This window comes from Tenrec ecaudatus, chromosome 3 (genome assembly GCF_050624435.1).
Source record: "Tenrec ecaudatus isolate mTenEca1 chromosome 3, mTenEca1.hap1, whole genome shotgun sequence".
Classification (NCBI taxonomy): domain Eukaryota; kingdom Metazoa; phylum Chordata; class Mammalia; order Afrosoricida; family Tenrecidae; genus Tenrec; species Tenrec ecaudatus.
In genome coordinates this window covers 91,198,422-91,216,610 of record NC_134532.1, presented here as the reverse complement: position 1 = coordinate 91,216,610, position 18,189 = coordinate 91,198,422, and the positions used below count along the sequence as shown (strand labels likewise).

The 18,189-nt window shown below is 39.3% G+C and overlaps 1 pseudogene; it reads right to left on the bottom strand.

The window, feature by feature from the left end:
- Positions 1-5,579: 5,579 nt before the first annotated feature.
- Positions 5,580-7,096, bottom strand: LOC142442304 (replication protein A 32 kDa subunit pseudogene; annotated as a pseudogene).
- Between the last annotated feature and the right edge of the window lie 11,093 nt (positions 7,097-18,189).

Below are 18,189 nucleotides of genomic sequence, written 5' to 3'. Positions count from 1 at the left end.
AGCCGTGGTAGTATCCTGAGATATCTATTGGGTTACTAACTACAGAGTTAGCTGTTGCATCCACCCTCTACGTGCGGGAAGAAAGAGGAGGCTCTCTGCTTTTGCAGGGATGTGCAGCCTTGGAAACACAAACGGGTAGTCCTATTCTGTCCTCTAGGATTGCTGGGCTGGAATTAACTAAATAGCCATGAGTTCATTTGGCTTTCAGTTTGTGGATATATGTTATAGTATTTTTTATCATTTTATTGTGGGCTCTTATAGCTCTTAGAACAATCCATACATCACATGTATCGATCACATTTGTGTATATGTTGCCAAGATCATTGTGTTAGACAGGGTTCTCAGAGAAACAAAACCAGGAAACTTATGATTTTGTATGTGTGTGTGTATAGCCAAATACATAATAGATCGATAGATACAATATAAGAAATAAACATCTAATTAGTCTACAGAGCTGTTCAAATCACTCAGTTCAACTCATTTCCATGAGACAGTTAATACACTGGCAGTCCTTCAACTCATGAGGGCTGCTGGGTGCAAGTCAAGGAAGCAGACCGCTGAGCCTTATGTAGAGCTATACAGGCAGTCCGGCCACAGGCAGAAACCAGCAAGGCAGGTCACCAACAGTCAGCCAGATGACAGGGTCCAACAGTCCCCAGCTCAAGGGGTGTATACACCAGCAGTGTGGCGAATCAGGTCTTGAAGGAACCTCAAACTATAGCGACACAGTCCGCAGGTTGGGTGTCCCACAGGTAGTGTAGCTCACAAGTTGAGTCAGAGAACTCACTAAGGTCTGATCATCAGAGAGTAAGAGACAGAAAGGTGAGGCTCACCAAACGATTTATATCTTTACCCTTCAATTTATCTGCAATCTTATTAACCCCACATGTATTTATTGGCCAGGTTGGCACATTAAACCTACCTATCACAATCATTTTCAAAGAATTTCTTTCTACTTGAGTCCTTGGTATCAGCTCCTCTTTTTTTCCCCTCTCTCCTCATACCCTCCCACTCTTGTGAACCATTGATAAATTATAAATTAATGTTACTTCATATCTTAAACCATCCGCTGTCTCCCTTCACCCATGTTTTGGTTATTAATGTCAGCGATGCATAAGGCAGGCAACTAAAAAGGAGGGGGAAAGAAAAGAGGATGTGGGAAGTGGGGGAACAGGACATATATTGTAGTTTTAATAAATATCCTTTCCTGCAGCTTTGCTATTGGGTAGAGTATGCTATACATGAATGTTTCAGCTAACATTTTACTACATGCACGAAACTTAAACAGTAAGCAGCCAAAATACATTTGGGTATTCAACAAATTTCTTAAGAGATAAACTGAAAGCGAGTTAAAGCATTCTTGAATTTAAAAGGAGAGAGAGAGATAAACTGTAGGTAGAAAAGATGGTTACAGGAAACCAGCTTCTAACAACCAAATGATCAGTAGGCACAATTGTACAGTTATAATATACGAAGATCACAGTAAAATCATAGGGGATAGGAAAGATAGGAGAGAGAGTACAAATCAAGGAGTCAGGCACATTTATGGTAGCATGCTCACCTCAGCCCCTCTTGATGGTCCATGTGGAACTGTGAGAAGAGAGGGAACCTTTACTATCTTAGAACGATAAATGGTCTCCATAAGTCATGCATATTCAGTAGTTACATATGTTACCAGGTGGGTGGTATCTACGTTAAGGTCCCTGAGCTCACAGGTGAAGAAACCTAATACCTGCATTGTGGGAAGGTATGAAGGGGGCTGGGTGACAAGGTAGAACAGATAGCAACAGGATGTCTCCTTCTGTGGGGAGATAAAATCAACCATGTGCTCACTTTAAGGCAGCATAACTGTTAGGAGAGAATCTGCAGGAACTTCTATTTAAAGCAAGACAATGTACGTGGACTTTATCTCTAACTTACCAAAGTGGTGGCTTTCCTACTATGGAATACTAGCTCTCCAGATTCCCTCCATGATGAATTAGGGAATATAGCTCCCGTCATATTTCCCCAAGTGTTAGTTTCCCACGAAAGAGAATATAGTTCAAGACAAGATTCAGGACTCAGTGAAAGTCAAACAAAAAGCGTTTTGTAAGATGAGCGCCTCTGCTCATTCGACGCAGCTAGAATCCTAAATGGACGTACAGACTCTCCCTAAGGACTGTATAATCCCTGTCCACGCAGGAGCCCAATCCTAATATATGCAACCAATCTATGCTTCTTGAACACCACGAATTTTACCAATCAAAACACATTTCTACATGTAATGTGCTAATTAGCACACCATCTGGTGTTGATCTGAAACGAAGAGAGCTGAAAGCTTGGATTAGACACCTCCAAAGAGCGGATTTTTGATTAGAGTCTTTCAAGTGCTAGCCAATTCCCACTCATCAGCATGTGTAGTACATATTTGGCTATTTTAAACTTTAGCTAACTACATATCACCCTGACTGCATAGCCTGTATATGCTAAAACTTAGCACACATATATGCAACCAAAAAATTATACGGATTTGCCATGTATCAATGATCTCATTATCTGACATTTTGACTTTGTTACAATACTAAAAGATTTACTCTCTACTTTGTGCACAATGTACTCATTTAAAGTGGGACAAAGCAAGGCCATCACTTCGCTGACTGGGGTGTGTCGATGCAAGCACAGTATTTCCAATCATGCTATGTACACGTGGACAATGGACAATGCGTAAGGAAGCCTGTGCAAGAGTTCATTCATTTCAGGTAAGGCAGTGAAGAATATTGAAGTAATCAGGGGCTGCCAGAAGGATGCATAATTATGTCGTGAATAAAGTGCAGTCAGATGCTCCTCCAAATGAAGGATGGCTAGACTTCATCTCACATACACTGGACATGTTATCACTGGAAACCAGTCCATGGAAAAAGACAGCATATGTGGTGAAGTAGAAGGTCATTCAAAGAGGAAGATCGCCAAGGAGTGGACGGAGGCCCTGGCTGCTACTCTGGACTCAAACATAAGCAAGATGAAGACGATGTCCTAGGACCAGTGTGCATGGCAGCACTGGACGTTGGAATTGTCTAAATGACACCTAGGACTACAGTATGAGTCAGAATCAACGGCATGGCTGCCAGTTTGGCGGGACTTTGTTGTTTTGTTATTGTCATTTTTATAACTCCTCTTAAAAATTCCAAAACCCTTAGTGCACTGGCTCTCAACCTTCCTAATGCCGCGACCCTGTCAGACAGTTCCTCATGTTGTGGTGACCCACCAACATTACAATTGTTTTCATAACTACTTCATAACTGTCATTTTGCTACTGTTATAAATCGGGTGACCCCTGTGAAAGGGTCATTTGACCCCCCAAAGAAGTCGCAATGCACAGATTGAGAACCGCAGTCTTAGTGTGTTGTTCTGAGTTTTTCTTCATATAATCCAGTTTCTCAGATTATTTGCTCAGTTTACAGATTAAATAAATTTGGTGAAAGGATAAAATCCTAATGCTCACTTTTCCTGATTTTAACCCCCGTATCCTTTCAGTCTGTTTACACGATTGTATCTTGGTCTATGTACAGGTTCCACATGAGCACGATTAAATGTTCTGAAATTCTCATTCTTTAAAATGTCCAAAATTTATTTTGATCCATTTGGCCAAATGCCTTTCCATAGTCAAGGAAACACAGTTAAACATCTTTCTGGTAGGCTCTATTTTCAGCCAAGACCTATATTATGATTATTAATAGATTTTGGCAACTCTTTCTTTTCATTTCAAGTTCCACCACATTAGTAAATAAAGGTTTTGAAAGATTTAATTCATCCACATCATAAAGGTTCACCTTCCACTGAAAAGGCAGCTCAGCTCTTTCTTAGTGTATTTTGAACTGTCATCAAACATGAGGAGCTTATCTTTTGGCACGATCAGACCATTTCCACTAGCATTCATAAGAATATCAGTGGCTAACTTTAATAATTTTATTGGCATATAATTCATATCTCATACAAATTAATAGTTTATTCATATTAAGGAAATGTGCAATCATCACAACAATCAATTTCAGAACATGTTCCTCTTGTATTCATTCTTGTTAGCTCTTCATTCCCCCAATCACCGCAGCCATGCCCCCCAGTAATTACTAATCCATTTACTGTCCCTATAGTTTTGCCTATCTTAGATTTCATATGCAGAAACTCATATAAAGTATAAGGAAGAAACAAATAACAGCAAGTAAAAACAACAACAATGGCCAAACAAAACAGGGAAAGAACTCAAAAAGAGAGCAGAAAATATATTAGAAACTGAAACAATTTTAAAAGGGATCATGCTCCGGAATGTGAATAGGCCTTGCTATCAGGCATAGAGCACTGTGAAATTGATGACGGCAGGTCTAGTTAGGTTAAAATGTAGCACTTTGTTAGTGGCTAAGATTTCAGAAGCAGACTTCCTCTTACTTCTTTTGTTGTTTTTGTTGCTCTATGTCATCAAGTTGGGTCTGTCTCTCGAGGCCCTGTGCGCAACAGTCCTGAGCCATCCTCACAATTGTTCCTGTGCGGGCGCCCATTGGTGCAGCCCCTGGCTCAACCTATACCCTGGAAGGCCTTCCACGTTCTCTATGCTCCTCTATTCGCATGCTGTCTTCTCCAGGGGCTGCTTTCTCCTGACAGCGTGTCCAAAAGATGCTAGTTGAAGTCTCATGATCCTTGCGTCTGAGGAACATTGTGGCCACACTTCTCCCAAGACAGATTTTTTTTTTCCTTTGAGCAGTCTGTGACACTCTCAGTACCTTTCGAGACTGCCTAAACGCACAAGTTCCATGGCATCGTGCCCCGTGTGGTGATCCCGCTGGACTTGGAACACTGCTGGTGTGGCTGCAAGCAGCCCAGCAACTCCTAGCGAACACAGTACTGCAAACTGACAGAGGAATGATGATGAACGTAGCAAACAAACTAAATTTAGTTGGCAAGATATATGAATATGGTACCGGATACCCACTTCACACTTCTGGTTCCTTGACATTCAATATCCTATTGCTAAGTCTACAAAGAAGTCTCTTTGGATTTATAATGGTGACATTTACTAGAATTTTTATTCCAGTGATTGCTTAATACTACATTTATTTATTTATTTCTAATAAAAACAGTTTCATTAAGCATAGGACTGCAGTTAGTTGAACACCAAATCTAGCATTTCTTCCTCTGCTACACTCACCGGGCCCTCCCTCCAGTAGCTTACACCCACAGCAACATGCTTTCAGCAAGTCATTACAGAAGCTGAAAGAAGTGCAACTCTTAAGTTAACTCCACATAACCAAAGTGGCCAGCATAACCAGACAGAGGCCAACAGGTTTCTAGACTTGCTCTCTGCCAAGAGGCTCTAGTCCTGCTCATTTTTCTCTAAGAAAGGAAACATTTGGGGAAGTAAAACTGCCCAATTCTCTTTGTAGCATCCCTCGGCCAATTCTGTCTATCGTGATGTTGAGCTGGCTTATCTCTAAACTTTCAAAGACATCCCACCCAGGCCACATCCCAGTCAATGATCCATCTTCCTCAGAGCTTCATAAACAAACAACCAAAACACCAAACCCCACCGAAAAAAAGGACAGCAAGTTTCAAATGGATGTGAGTTGAAGCTTTATAGGCGGTAGCAACGTCCTAGAAGTCAACTGACCAATAGTATGCTTAGCTAAATGACAATGGACTGTGAAAATGGAAACAGTTAGTAAAGGACCTTCATTCCCAATGAAACCCGGATATGCTACATCTCTGGTTTTAAAATGCTCACCAGCCACAGTAGAATAGATAAGGCCCTCGTTGCTGAGAAAATCCACAGCTTGCTTGATTAAGGAGGACATATCAGATCATTAAGCTGAGCCTTGAGATCATAAAAGTTCAATCCTTCAGGTCTTAGCCAAGTTCAACCCATGATTTTGGACCACAGTGAGGCCATTTGCTGGAAGGAAGCCATTCACATCAAAGATCCCTGCGTCACTCATCCCTGGCTTACTGATGGGGCCTTTCATGCTGAGTGCTTGCTGTGCTTTGTTCAGCATCCTATGTGCATTGGCCACTTTCAAGATATGAGTCGTGAATTCATTCCTGTCTTCCAGGAGCATGATTTTAAAAGAAACAAGGTGTTGTGGTTGTCGTTTTGTTTTGTTTTACTCTGTGAAGAACTCAGGTGGCCAGCTACATCTCTGGAAGAACGACCGCGTTTTCACCCCTTGTGTCTGCCGTCCGTGTCCACCCACTGGTGAATACCCTTGGGAGAAGCCGTGAGAGCCTCAATTCTGCAGACAGTGCTGGCTGCTGCCTTTTCTGCATGTCCGGTTATATCACAATCGCGTCCTGTGAAATCTCAACACGGCCAACTTTGAACACTTCCGCACCTGGAGTGGCAGAAAACAGCGGCGACGTGGTGCAAGGTGCAATGTGCTTCCCCCGAACTCTTGATTTCTTTTGGCCTGGGTACGGACGGGCGATGCCCAGCTCCCCGGAGACTGCAGCCAACGGCGCCACCGTGGGAAGAGCAGTTGCAGCTCTCAAAGCCACCATTCTGTACTGGGACCCTATCTCTCTCATTGAAGACATGAAGTTGGCTGCAAGCTCAGGGCGCACCGCCAGGGCACCTCAGGATACCGTTGCTGTCACAATGCTAAATCTCAGCCCCCTATATATTTTAGAATTAATCTGGCGTTTCTCAAAAGGGGCTCCAAACGCAGATAACTACACCTTTTCCTGGATCATTGGCTATCATATATAAAATTTTAATTGCCACGAGGGCACTGAATAAATTTTTTATGACAAGGTGGTAGGTCAAATAATTTGGGGAACTTTTGATTTAGAGTGTGACTGAATGGACTGACTCAGTAAGTTCATGTAAGCATAAACATCAAACTTTGTGAAAATATTCTTACTGGGTTCTTAGATCATATGAGGGACCATAAATTAGATGATCTAATGAGATCATCAATATCTAAGCCTATATGTAGCTATTGGACTAAAAGTAGGAACAACAGTTTAATTTTTGAGACTTGATTCTGTTTTGTGCTAGTTATATTCCATACCTTACTTCTAGCCTAATCACTCCCAACTGCAGCAAATTTTCTACCCAAAGAACACTTGGCATGGTGGAAGGATCCTTTCCATTATCACAACTGGAAGCAGAGCGAATAGCACTTAGCAGAAACTAGGGCTGTTTAACACCTTCAACTGGACAAGAAATCCCCCACAACAACAAAACATCATGCTAGCCTCCATGCCGCTAGTGCTGCCGTTGAAAGACTTTATTTAACCCATGCCCACGTGCTGTAGCATGCAGTGGTATTACGCCCATGCGACAAATGAGAAAAACAATATCTAGAGAATTAAGTGTACAAGATCAACTCGCTACAAGGAGTGGCACTTGAATTTGAATACAGGCCTACGGAACCCAAACCTCCTCATCTTTCTAATGTAGTGTGCCTCTACTGAGAGTATTTGATGACTTCTTAAATATAATTATGACCATGATGGTTATTATTGTATTATGTAACACATAAGCATTTCTCAAAATAAAATTTAAAATTTTGAATGATTACTTACCAGTTCTTTACAGATTGCTTTAAAAATAAGTGGACTTTGCATTTTATAAAACTGTGATAGGAAACTGTATTGTGCTTCTCTGTGTCAGAATAGTTTTATTTCTTTCTTAGAGCTTTGGTTTGGCAACAATGTCTCAATGCTATGACTGAAGATTATTTAAATTCACAATATTTACATTAATTATCTCTAATTTGAAAAACAAATAAGTGTGACTTTTTCCATTTAAAATTAAGTTAAATAACAAAATGTTCACGTGAACTCAATTTAGTCTATGAAAAGAATGGGACACAAAGTGTTAAAACTGCTTTCATTGAATCGATTTTCTGAAGAGGTCTTACAAAAAACAATCCATTCACATTTATTTTTTAATTAAAATCTATTTACTTTAATAATATACCTGTCTTATCTGTAAGCTTTTATTTGTAAACATGACCAGTTGTAATTATCTACTTTACAGATTTCTTCTACCAAATATGAGAAATTGTTCTGTGGTAAGCCAAAAAAAATTTAGCCCATAGTTTTCTTTGTATATTCCTTCCTAAGCATAAGTGAAATTTTTGTAATAGAGGCTATTGATATGTTGCTGTGATTACCATTGGCTTTTGAGCCCTGCTTTTCATTACTTCCTTAATGTGCCTACTTGTTTGCAGTTTAATATTTACTCATCAAAACAAATAATAAAATCACTTCATGTTTAATAAGCATAATTCATATACACAGACCTCCGTAGAATACATGTATTGAAAACAGCTAAGAAAAATATAGAAATTACATAATATTAATTTATATGTATAGATGTTTTCTCTTAAAATAAAATTTCTCATTATTCAGCTCTACTGAGCAAGTTACATATTTAAACAATAAAGAGAATTATAAGCACATTTGCACATACCATGATGTGCATTATCTCCATGTTTATTCCAAACAGCACATATTTAATTCATCACTGAAAAAATCACACACATAAATATAAATATATGTACATATAGTATACATATGATTATATAATTAAATAACAATATGCATACAGGATTATTAAAATGTGTGCATTTGTTTTATATACTGAATTAAAGAAGAACATAGGTTAGGCATTTCTCAAACAAGAAAAATATCTACTTTTAACTGTTTGCTTTCAAGCTAGAAAGAATTTTACTTACCATTACCCTGTTCTGAAAATTCTTAAAGACAAAGTCAAGACACAATAGGGAAAGTTCATAGAAAAGAACACAAAGACTATTCTAAGATGTTGCTCTTTTTAACCCTAAGAATTCGCTAAAAACACAGTTGAAGGCCTAGGCCTTCTTGAGCCATTTACATCGCTCCTGTGCCACCTAGTGTTTGGGGGTGATTACTAGTGCAGAGTCTAGAACAATAGTGAACATTGGTGCTGACCAATCAGCATGTATGCATGATTGCTCTCAGCAAACAAATAAGTAACTCACACTTGAGTTGAAAAGAGGTGGTTTACTAGGTTCTGAAAAAAATTGCAAATGAGTAGGCTTTTAATAGCAATGGGGAAAGCTTTGGAGTTAAACTTCAGAAACTGTGGTTAGCACATGTTGAGAAAATAATGCATAAGAGAGCTATTGAGTCTCATTAGATTCATATACAGTATAATAGAAATAGAATTTTGATCTGAGGCCGCACATCTGGATGAGGGAAAGTAATAAGGAAAGGATAGAATGAAACATAACCATCCTTCGTAATTCACAGTGAACATTTTTGCTTCTCTTGTGGTCTGGCTGCTACACCAGATTCGCTTATAACACTCACTAATAGATGTGGTCGCAGTGACTACTTCATTCTTTCTGAATGAAATTCTGCTTTTCTACTTTTATCCAATTACACCACTAAGAGCGTAGACCCTCTGTGTTGAGTCCAGGTAGAAATATTTTCCTGCAAGATCCTGGATTTTAACTTTTACTTTATGGGTTATGGTCCATCAGACATGAATTACTCGATATACACAATTTTTTTTCTTTGTCTTAGTCTGAAATCACTGTTTCAGAAATAACCGATTACACTCCCAATTTAAACAGCAGCTAAATAACATGAAGAAACAAAACTCAGGGCAATGACTTTCCCTTAACTTATTTTCGGATTAGTCACAATAAAGGAGTCCTATTATGTAGGTTCAGGACTAACTAAAGGATACGTAATTAAAATCAAGCTTTTGTTTCCAAAATAATAGTTGAATTCATGTTTCTCCTTCTCATTTGAATTACGCTTTTGCCACTTTTGCTTGTTGGTTGGTTGGTTGATTTAGAAGAATATTCCAAAGGGCTGTATTTTTGTTTGCTCTAGTTATTGGGCCTTCTGAGGGAGTCAAAAGTGAAAGTCACGAATAACTATTACTAGAAAAAGGTTATAAACAGCAATATAATTTATGAAACAAAATTGGTTTTGGAAGAGATTATAAAATTCTTTCATTGCATGGACGCTCAATCCTAGCATTTATTGTCAACATGATCAATTCTATCACTGAGGAAGCATTAAATGTGTCAAATCCTATATTCATCATTTGCAAAATGTTATTTCATTCAATCATCCAAGAAGCTAAAACTTAGGTGGATAAATTCATACAACATCATCAGGGTTACAGGAGGTCTTAAATGGAAGAACCAGATTCACATTTGACTTGATACTAAGAATCATGCTCTAAACACTCACTCCAGAAACAGAAATGCTATCTGAAAAGAGGAAAACAACAACATTCATTTTGTATGTAGTGCCTCCCATATATACAAGAGGGTAACCCAAATACACAGGATTTTTTCCTCAAAGCTATGCATTTACATTTTTATTACAAAACAACCTTATCCCCTTCAAAGTTCTCTCCACCACACTTAATCCATCTGTCAGATCTGGATTCCATTCATGGAAACATTTTCAAACTCATCTGGTTGCATGGCTGACAGCACCTCCCTCATATTTTCTTCACCACTGCTACGTCTCAAATCCCTGAACTTTCACGTCCCTCTTCATTTGTGGAAACAAAAAGAAGTCACATGGAAGGAGCTCAGGGGAGTGTGGTGCATGGGGCAAGAGAAGCAGACTGTTTATTGCCAAAACTGGTGCCTTTAGATGGTTGCATGAGCAGGTGCATCGTTGTGGTGGCAAAACCAACACCGTTAGCCACTAATCAGGTCTTTGTGTTGCTCACTGTTATGCAAACATTCCAGAATCTCTAAAGAGAAAGCTTGATTAGCAGTCTGACCTGTTGGAACAAACTCCAAATGTACTATGCCCTCACATCAAAAAAACAAAACTAAAAACAAATGCTTTGTTTTTTCTTCACAAGCTGTTTGGGGGTGAGGTGATGATGGTGTCTTCCACTGGCTCGACTGCTGTTTGCTCTCAGTGTCATAAAAAGAACATCATGTCTCCTCACCGGTAATGACCTTGGAGAAAAAGTTTGGGTCGCTTTGAAGTTGTTCTTTCAAAGCACGGCATGATTCCAGTGGGTGTTCTTTTTCCTGATAAGTCAGAGCCCTATTTCACATGGACCCCTCTCATTCCCAACTCTCTGTTAACATTCACTGAACTTGAGCGCCAAAATAGTCCAAACTGCCCCATCTCTTCAATCATCCGTCATCAGTCTTTGAGCACAAAGGCCCAAATTTTGTCGACATTTTCATCCATTCAGAAGGAAATGGACGTCCAGAATGACATTCCACCCTTTTTGAAATGAGAAAACCACTCGTCCACTTGAGTTTTTCCCATAGTGCAGTCCTTGTAATCTATGTTCACAACAGTTTCTGCAGCATTTTTCCTGAGCAGGAAACAAAATTTCACAGCCACACTCTGTTCTCTTAAATTGGCCATCGCAAAAAAAATGAGGTTTGAGCAAAACTGCTTTTACGAAAAAACACTTCCTGTGACCAGACAGAACCTCCCCTCAGAGTGAATTGCTTCATGCTTGCCTAACAGGACAAATGTGTACTACGAAAACTCTGACCAGCATAGCTTTTCCATTTGGGGGTGGGGGGGAACCCCTTATGTTATTAGTATATAAGTGTCAGTCAGTTAGTCCCTACTTATCAAAAAAAATCATTACCATTTATAATTCATAGCGGCCATATAGGACAGGATAGAATTATCCTGTGGGTTTCCTAAACTGGAATTTCTACAGGAGTATAAAAGCCCCAACTTCCTCCCAGGAAGCTGCTGGTAGTTTTCAACTGCTGGCCTTTCGTTTGCAGCCCAATGCATAACCATTGCAACCCTATGCAGCAGAACAAAACACTGTCCAGTCCTGCGCCTTCCTAACAATCTTCGTTACATGGGAATGTTCGACCTAATGTTGCAGCGCCTTTTGCTTTCTCCATGATGTTCTCCATGTCATCTCAGGACGCATCAGGTCTTCTGTCCTTAGGGTGGACAGAAGACTTGATTTATCATAGCGTTGCATTTGAATTGCGGTGCTTGCGAAGAATGTTGAAAGTCCCTGCTAAAGGGACAAACCAATCTGTCTTGGGAGAAGTCTGTTCAGGGTGCTTCTGAGAGGCAAGGATGGTGAGCCTTGGTTCTATGCACTTTGGACATATTTCCAGGAGAGACCTGTCCCTGGAGAAGGACATCATGCTTGGTAAAATGAATGGGCAGCGGAAAAGAGTGGCTACACCATTGGTTTCTGCAAGGAGGGTGCAGGACTGTGTAGTATGTTGTACACAGAGTCGCTATGGGTCAGAACCTACTCAATGAGAACTAACAACTACTATCACAGCTAAGGCATATGGAAGAAATGATGGTGTCAAAAATTTGAACACAAAAATTCAAGGGTGAGCAAGAGAAGATAAGGTGAAATATAATGAAATGTGCAAAGACCTAGAGTTAGAAAACCAAAAAGAAAGAACACTCTCAGTATACTTTTAACTGAAAGAGCTAAAGGGAAAATTCAAGGTTGGAGTTGCAATATAAAGAAGCTTTGGACAAAATATTGAATGCTATAAGATGCATCGAAGAATGGAAAGTATCCAGAGATTCATGGTACTTAAAAGGACTAGTTGACGTTCCACCACTTCAGGAGGTAGCATATAAACAATAACCAACGGTACTAAAGGAAGAAGTTCAAGCTGCACTAAGAGCAATAGTCAAGCAAGGATCTGTGGATTTATGGAATATCAATTTAAATGTTCCAACAAGCTGATGAAGCACTGGAAGCACTCACTCACCTATGCCAAGAAATTTGGAAGAAACCCACTTGACTGGCTGGGAAAGATTCACATTTTAACAATTCCAAAGAAAAGTGACCCACCGGCATGTTCATATTATGAAGCAAAATCATTAATAGCACATGTAAGTAAAATATTGCTGAAGATAATACAGCAATTACTGGAGCAGCAAAATAACAGGGAGTTGCCACAGGCTTAAGCTGGATTCAGAAGAGGACATAGAACAAGGGATGTCATTACTGATGTCAGATACACCTTCGCTGAAAACAAAGAAGACCCGATCTTTTAGTCAGTTTTATTGATTATTCAAAAGCATTTGACTCGATCATAACATACCATGGATGTCCTTGCAAAGAATGGGAAATCTGGAATATTTCATTGGGCTTGTACATGGCTGAAAGTGGCCTGTGTGCAAATAAAGCAAAGAAATACTTAGTGGTTTAGAATTAAGAAAGATTGTGTCCCAGGGTTTTGTTCAATGTGTATGCTGTGAAGACAACCAGAGAGGCTACATTATAAAAAGTATCAGGATTGGAGGGATATTTGTTAACCTCTGATATGCAGATGAAACAGCCTTGCTTGCTGAAAGTGAAGATGACTTGAAACATTTGCTGATGAAGATGAAGGATTACAGACTTCTGTGTGGATTACAACTCAATGTAAAGAAAACCAAAATCCTCACAACTGAACCAATAGGTTACATCTTGCTAGATGGAGAAAAGATTGAAGAAGTCAAGGATTTTTTTACATGCTTGGATCCACAACTAATTCTCATAGGAGCAGCAGTCAAGAGATCAAAGGATATATTACACCGGGGTACATTGGCTGCTCAAGACCTTTTAAGGTGTTGAAAGTGGGGATGTTACTTTGATTACTAAGGTGTCCCTGACTCAAGCCATGCTACTTTCATTTTCATCATATGCGTGTGAAAGTTGGATATTGAATAAGGAAGACTAAAGAAATATAAATGAATTTGAATTGCAGGGATAGCAAAAATATTGAATCTATCAAAAGATTGCCAAGAGAACAAACAAATCTCTCTTGGAAGAAGTACAGCAAGAAGGATCCTTAGAGGCAAGGACGGCCAGACTCTGCCTCACATACATTGGACATGTTGTCATGAGAGATCCATCCCTGGAGAAGGACATCATGCTTGGTAAAGTAGAGGAGCAGTGATCAGAGGAAGGTTCTTGACAAGATAGGTTGACACCGTGACTGCAGAAACGGATTCCAACATAAAAGCAATAGCGATGCTGGTGCAGAATGGCACAGCGCTTGCTCTTTCGTACAGAGGATCTCTATGAGCGGGACCTGACCGGATGGCACTTGCCCAAACAACGTTGTTGCAACAACTGTGTCCACTAATCTCATCAATGGTCGACTAATTTTTTTCTAACATTCTCCTTTATCAAGCATGATATCCTTTCATATTGATTTGTTCCTCCTTATTACTTGTCCAAAATACACGATGCAGTCTCATCAGCCTAGCATCTAACGAGCACTCCAGCTCTTTCCAAACACTTCTTCAGAGAGAGACGTGTTTTTATTTCTGGCAGTCCATGGCATTTCAAAAGCAATGGTCTGTCAACAGCTTAATTCAAATGCAATCATTCTTTTGGGATCATCCTGACCCATTGTTAAACTTTGATATACATATGAATCCATTAAGAATACCATGATTTGGGTCAGAAGCACCTTACACTTCACAGTGACGGTGACATCCTTGCTACTCCACATTTCACAAGATCTGGTGCAGCAGATCCAAACAAGACCAAACAGATCCAAGCAAGATGAAATCCTTGACAGCTTCCACCTTTTCTCCATTTATCGTGACATTGCATACTGGTCCAATTGTAAGGATTTTGTTTCCTTTACATTTATTTGCAATCCAAGTTGAAGCCATAGTCTTTGATCTTCATCAGCAAGTGCTTCCAGCCCCCCTCACTTTCAGCAAGCAGGGTTTCGTTTTCTACATATGACAGGTTATTAATAAGTCTTCCTCCAATCCTTATGTTTCATCCCTTTTCAATAGCCCAGGCTGTTTAATTATCTGCTCCACATACAGATTGAATATGCATGAGTCAGCATCAACTCAATGGTGGTAATTGGGTTCAATATATGGGATAGGAAATACTTTACTAAAAATCATGGCAAAATGAGTGAGTGAGTCTAGAGCTTCAAAAACATTCCATTTGGTATTCCAGAAATTCCTGATACTTTTTTTCTGTTGTTGTTAATAATGCTTTCGATCCAATTTGCAATTTTCTCTTCAATACCATAATTCTGAGTCATCCACTATCTCTTGTAATGTTTGAATGTTAACCAGTTCTTTTGGTACACTAAGGCTTTGTAATCTGTCCATCATGTGTTGATTATATATATATATATATATATATTTAACCAAAAAAGGTGAAAGGTCACTTGTTGACAAACCAGCCATTCATCAACTTCCCAAATGGATGAAAATGGCAACTTGTAGTGCATTTGGAGTTCCTTCCACCAGGTCAGCCTGTTAATCAGGCTTTCTCTTTAGAGGTTCTGAAAAGAAAGAATAATTGTGTGTCACAAAAAAAGGTCTGCTTAGCTGAACAACCATCCTAGACCAGCAGTTCTCAACCTCGCGACCCCTATGGGGCTCCAACAATCCTTTCACAGGAGTCGCCCAACTCCTAACAGCAGCAACAAGACAGTGATGAAGTAGCAACGAAAATAATTTTATGATTGGGGGAGGGGGTCACCACAACCTGAGGAGCTGTATCAAAGGGTCGCGGCATTAGGAAGGTTGAGAACCAATGCCCTAGACCTTTTCCATATATACTTAGCCCTAAACTCCAGGTCTTCAAAGGTTAGCCCTGGTTTAACCAGGATTGTCTCGGAAGATCTTTGTTGTGTGTCCAAGAGCAGAATTGTATTTAATACGTGGACCAGCCAAAGGAATATCTTTGATTCCCAAGGAACAGAAACGTGTTGGGGAGCCAGGATGCACCTTTTGGCTGGCTTTGGCACACTTGCTCCTAGTAGAGATTACACTTAGAGATGCTCTCCATTGCCCAAGACATAAAGGGTAATGGCAAAGCATTCGCAGCTTTGTTTTGAGTGTAGCCCAAGCCTATTATTCTCGAAGAGTCAATGTTTTATGGTTTCAAGAAACTGTATAACTTGCCCATGTTTGGGTAAGTTCATTTTCCAAATGTGTGAACACAAATGCCTATTGTCGATGAGAAAAGTTCATGCTGAGCTACAAGTGAATCATAAAATTGAGTTCTTAGCCAAGCAACAGCTTCTGCCAAACTAGCCATTTAGGTAAGTGGTCCTAAATTTGATACAAGGGCAAATCCTTTTTATTTGTTTTCCCTGGGGGAGAACGTTCTTTCATGGAGCACAGAGCAATCACTTTTTTTTTTTTTAACTTTCGCTGACATTGCTTTTTTTTTTTTTTTGATACACAAAAGAATCTGAGACGGTAATTTCCAACTATCTTTTGTTAAAATGTCCTATTAACTTCTCTCCTTAAATCCCTGCCTTTAATTTTTGGTTCTGATACAATTAAAATAGGTTCCCATCCTTTACTCAGTGATTTCTCCTTCCTGAAGCAAAGTGCTAATTAATTTCTTTTATTTCCAGAGAATTCCAATGGGAGTTTTCACCACTGTAATTTATTCATTGGTACTAGTGTGAGGAGGTTAGTTTCATCTATCTTCTTAGTGGTTTGGCATCTTTCAAAACTGCAGCCTCAGTAGTTCAAACTGACCAGCAAATGTGTAGGGGAAAGATGCATCTTTCTGCTCCTGTAAAGATTTGCAAAGTCTCTGAAAGCATACATAGGCTCACTAGGAGTCAGACTTGACTACATAGCAGTGAATTTGTTTGGGTTTGGGTTTTGAAATGCACTATAGCCCCATAAAAGCATTTCCAGTGGAAAAATATCTATGAATCGTTTGAGCACAGCACCCTCTAAAAATTATTAATTCCATGAAGGATCCTTGTGCTGAAACTCTTCCATATCTTGTCTAGGATGGTGTTCACAGTAAATCTACATATAACGTAAAATGCATACAGCTACACACACACAAATTAATGCATATGAAACTGATGAAATATATTTTAGGCTGATGTATTGGTATTCAATGTTATTCTATTGGTTATGATATAAGCTGTGGTTGAACCATTAATGTCTGAGAGCTCTTTTTGTGTATTAGTCTTCAAGAGAAAATTTTTCAAAAATATAATAATTGAGCCAGTATTCTCTTTCAAGCAAAATGAATATATTTCATTCTAAGGTAACAGAAAAACCAGGGAGACCTACTATGTGCACTTTTGGATGGATTTCTCATAATTTTATACTATTAACAATTATATGTTATAGATGCTCACCATTACATATTTATTCTCACCATTACATATTTATTATCTAAGGTGTTACCATTGCGGAAAACTTGAAGAACGATATATGCCTCTAATATTTTTTACAATTGGATGTGAATCTACAGTTATCCCCAAATAAAATTTTGGATGCTTTTTAAAATAAATAGCAATTTGGACATGTTGAAGTAGTTCTAAAATGTCATCCCTGAATACAGTGGAGTACAAAGGAGAGGTGCAATAATGACTACTAATAATCACATTTTTCCTGTGTGTGGCTTTGAAATGTGACTGCCAGGCAGGGAGGAGATCGGGAATGAAGCCCCTCAGCAGAGCCACCAGACGTCATTTTGAATCTTCTGATTGGCTCATGGGGCCTGGGTTTGACCGTCTGTCTGACTTTGGCTGCAGCAGGATCTACAGTTGGCTTCTGGGTTTTCCAAGATAAGTGTACCAGTTTTTCTTTAATTTCTGTTTCATACTTAAAAAAATGAGTGTGTCTATGAGTGTCACTGATTCTACATGATACAAGCACAACTATTCACAGAAAAACGTCTTAGAAATAGACAGCTTCCTAAGATACAGAAAACCATGTTTTTCTGTAAAGCTCTCCCCTAGCTTTTCCATAGGCTAATTCTTGTTCTTAGGGTCTGAGTCATGTGGTTAGAAGGAATAACAAGCTAGAAAACCGAAGTTGGCATCTAAATTTTCTGAGTTTTTGCAGTTAGATTTGAGTTTAATGCTGATTTAAAAGATCTTTATATTCTAGGTTCTACAATCATGTCCCTATAATCTCTTCAAAATAAATCAAGATGGTTGCTGTCAAGCGCATGTCAGCTCCTGGCAGCTCCACATACTGCAGAGCAAAGCTTGACTTCACAGGATTTTCAAGTCTGGGATCACTTCTGCAGTGCCTTTGGGTGGCTTTGAACTGCCAACCTTTAGCCTACTAGTCCATCCTTTAAATCATTCCAACCTCCCAGGGAACCTCAAGAGTTTCTTAAACTTCACCAATTAATAGAATGCAATCCTTTTTCACATTGCATCCTGAAAAATAAGGACGCTTAGTTTCCTTACAGGTATGGGCCCCAACCACAATTCT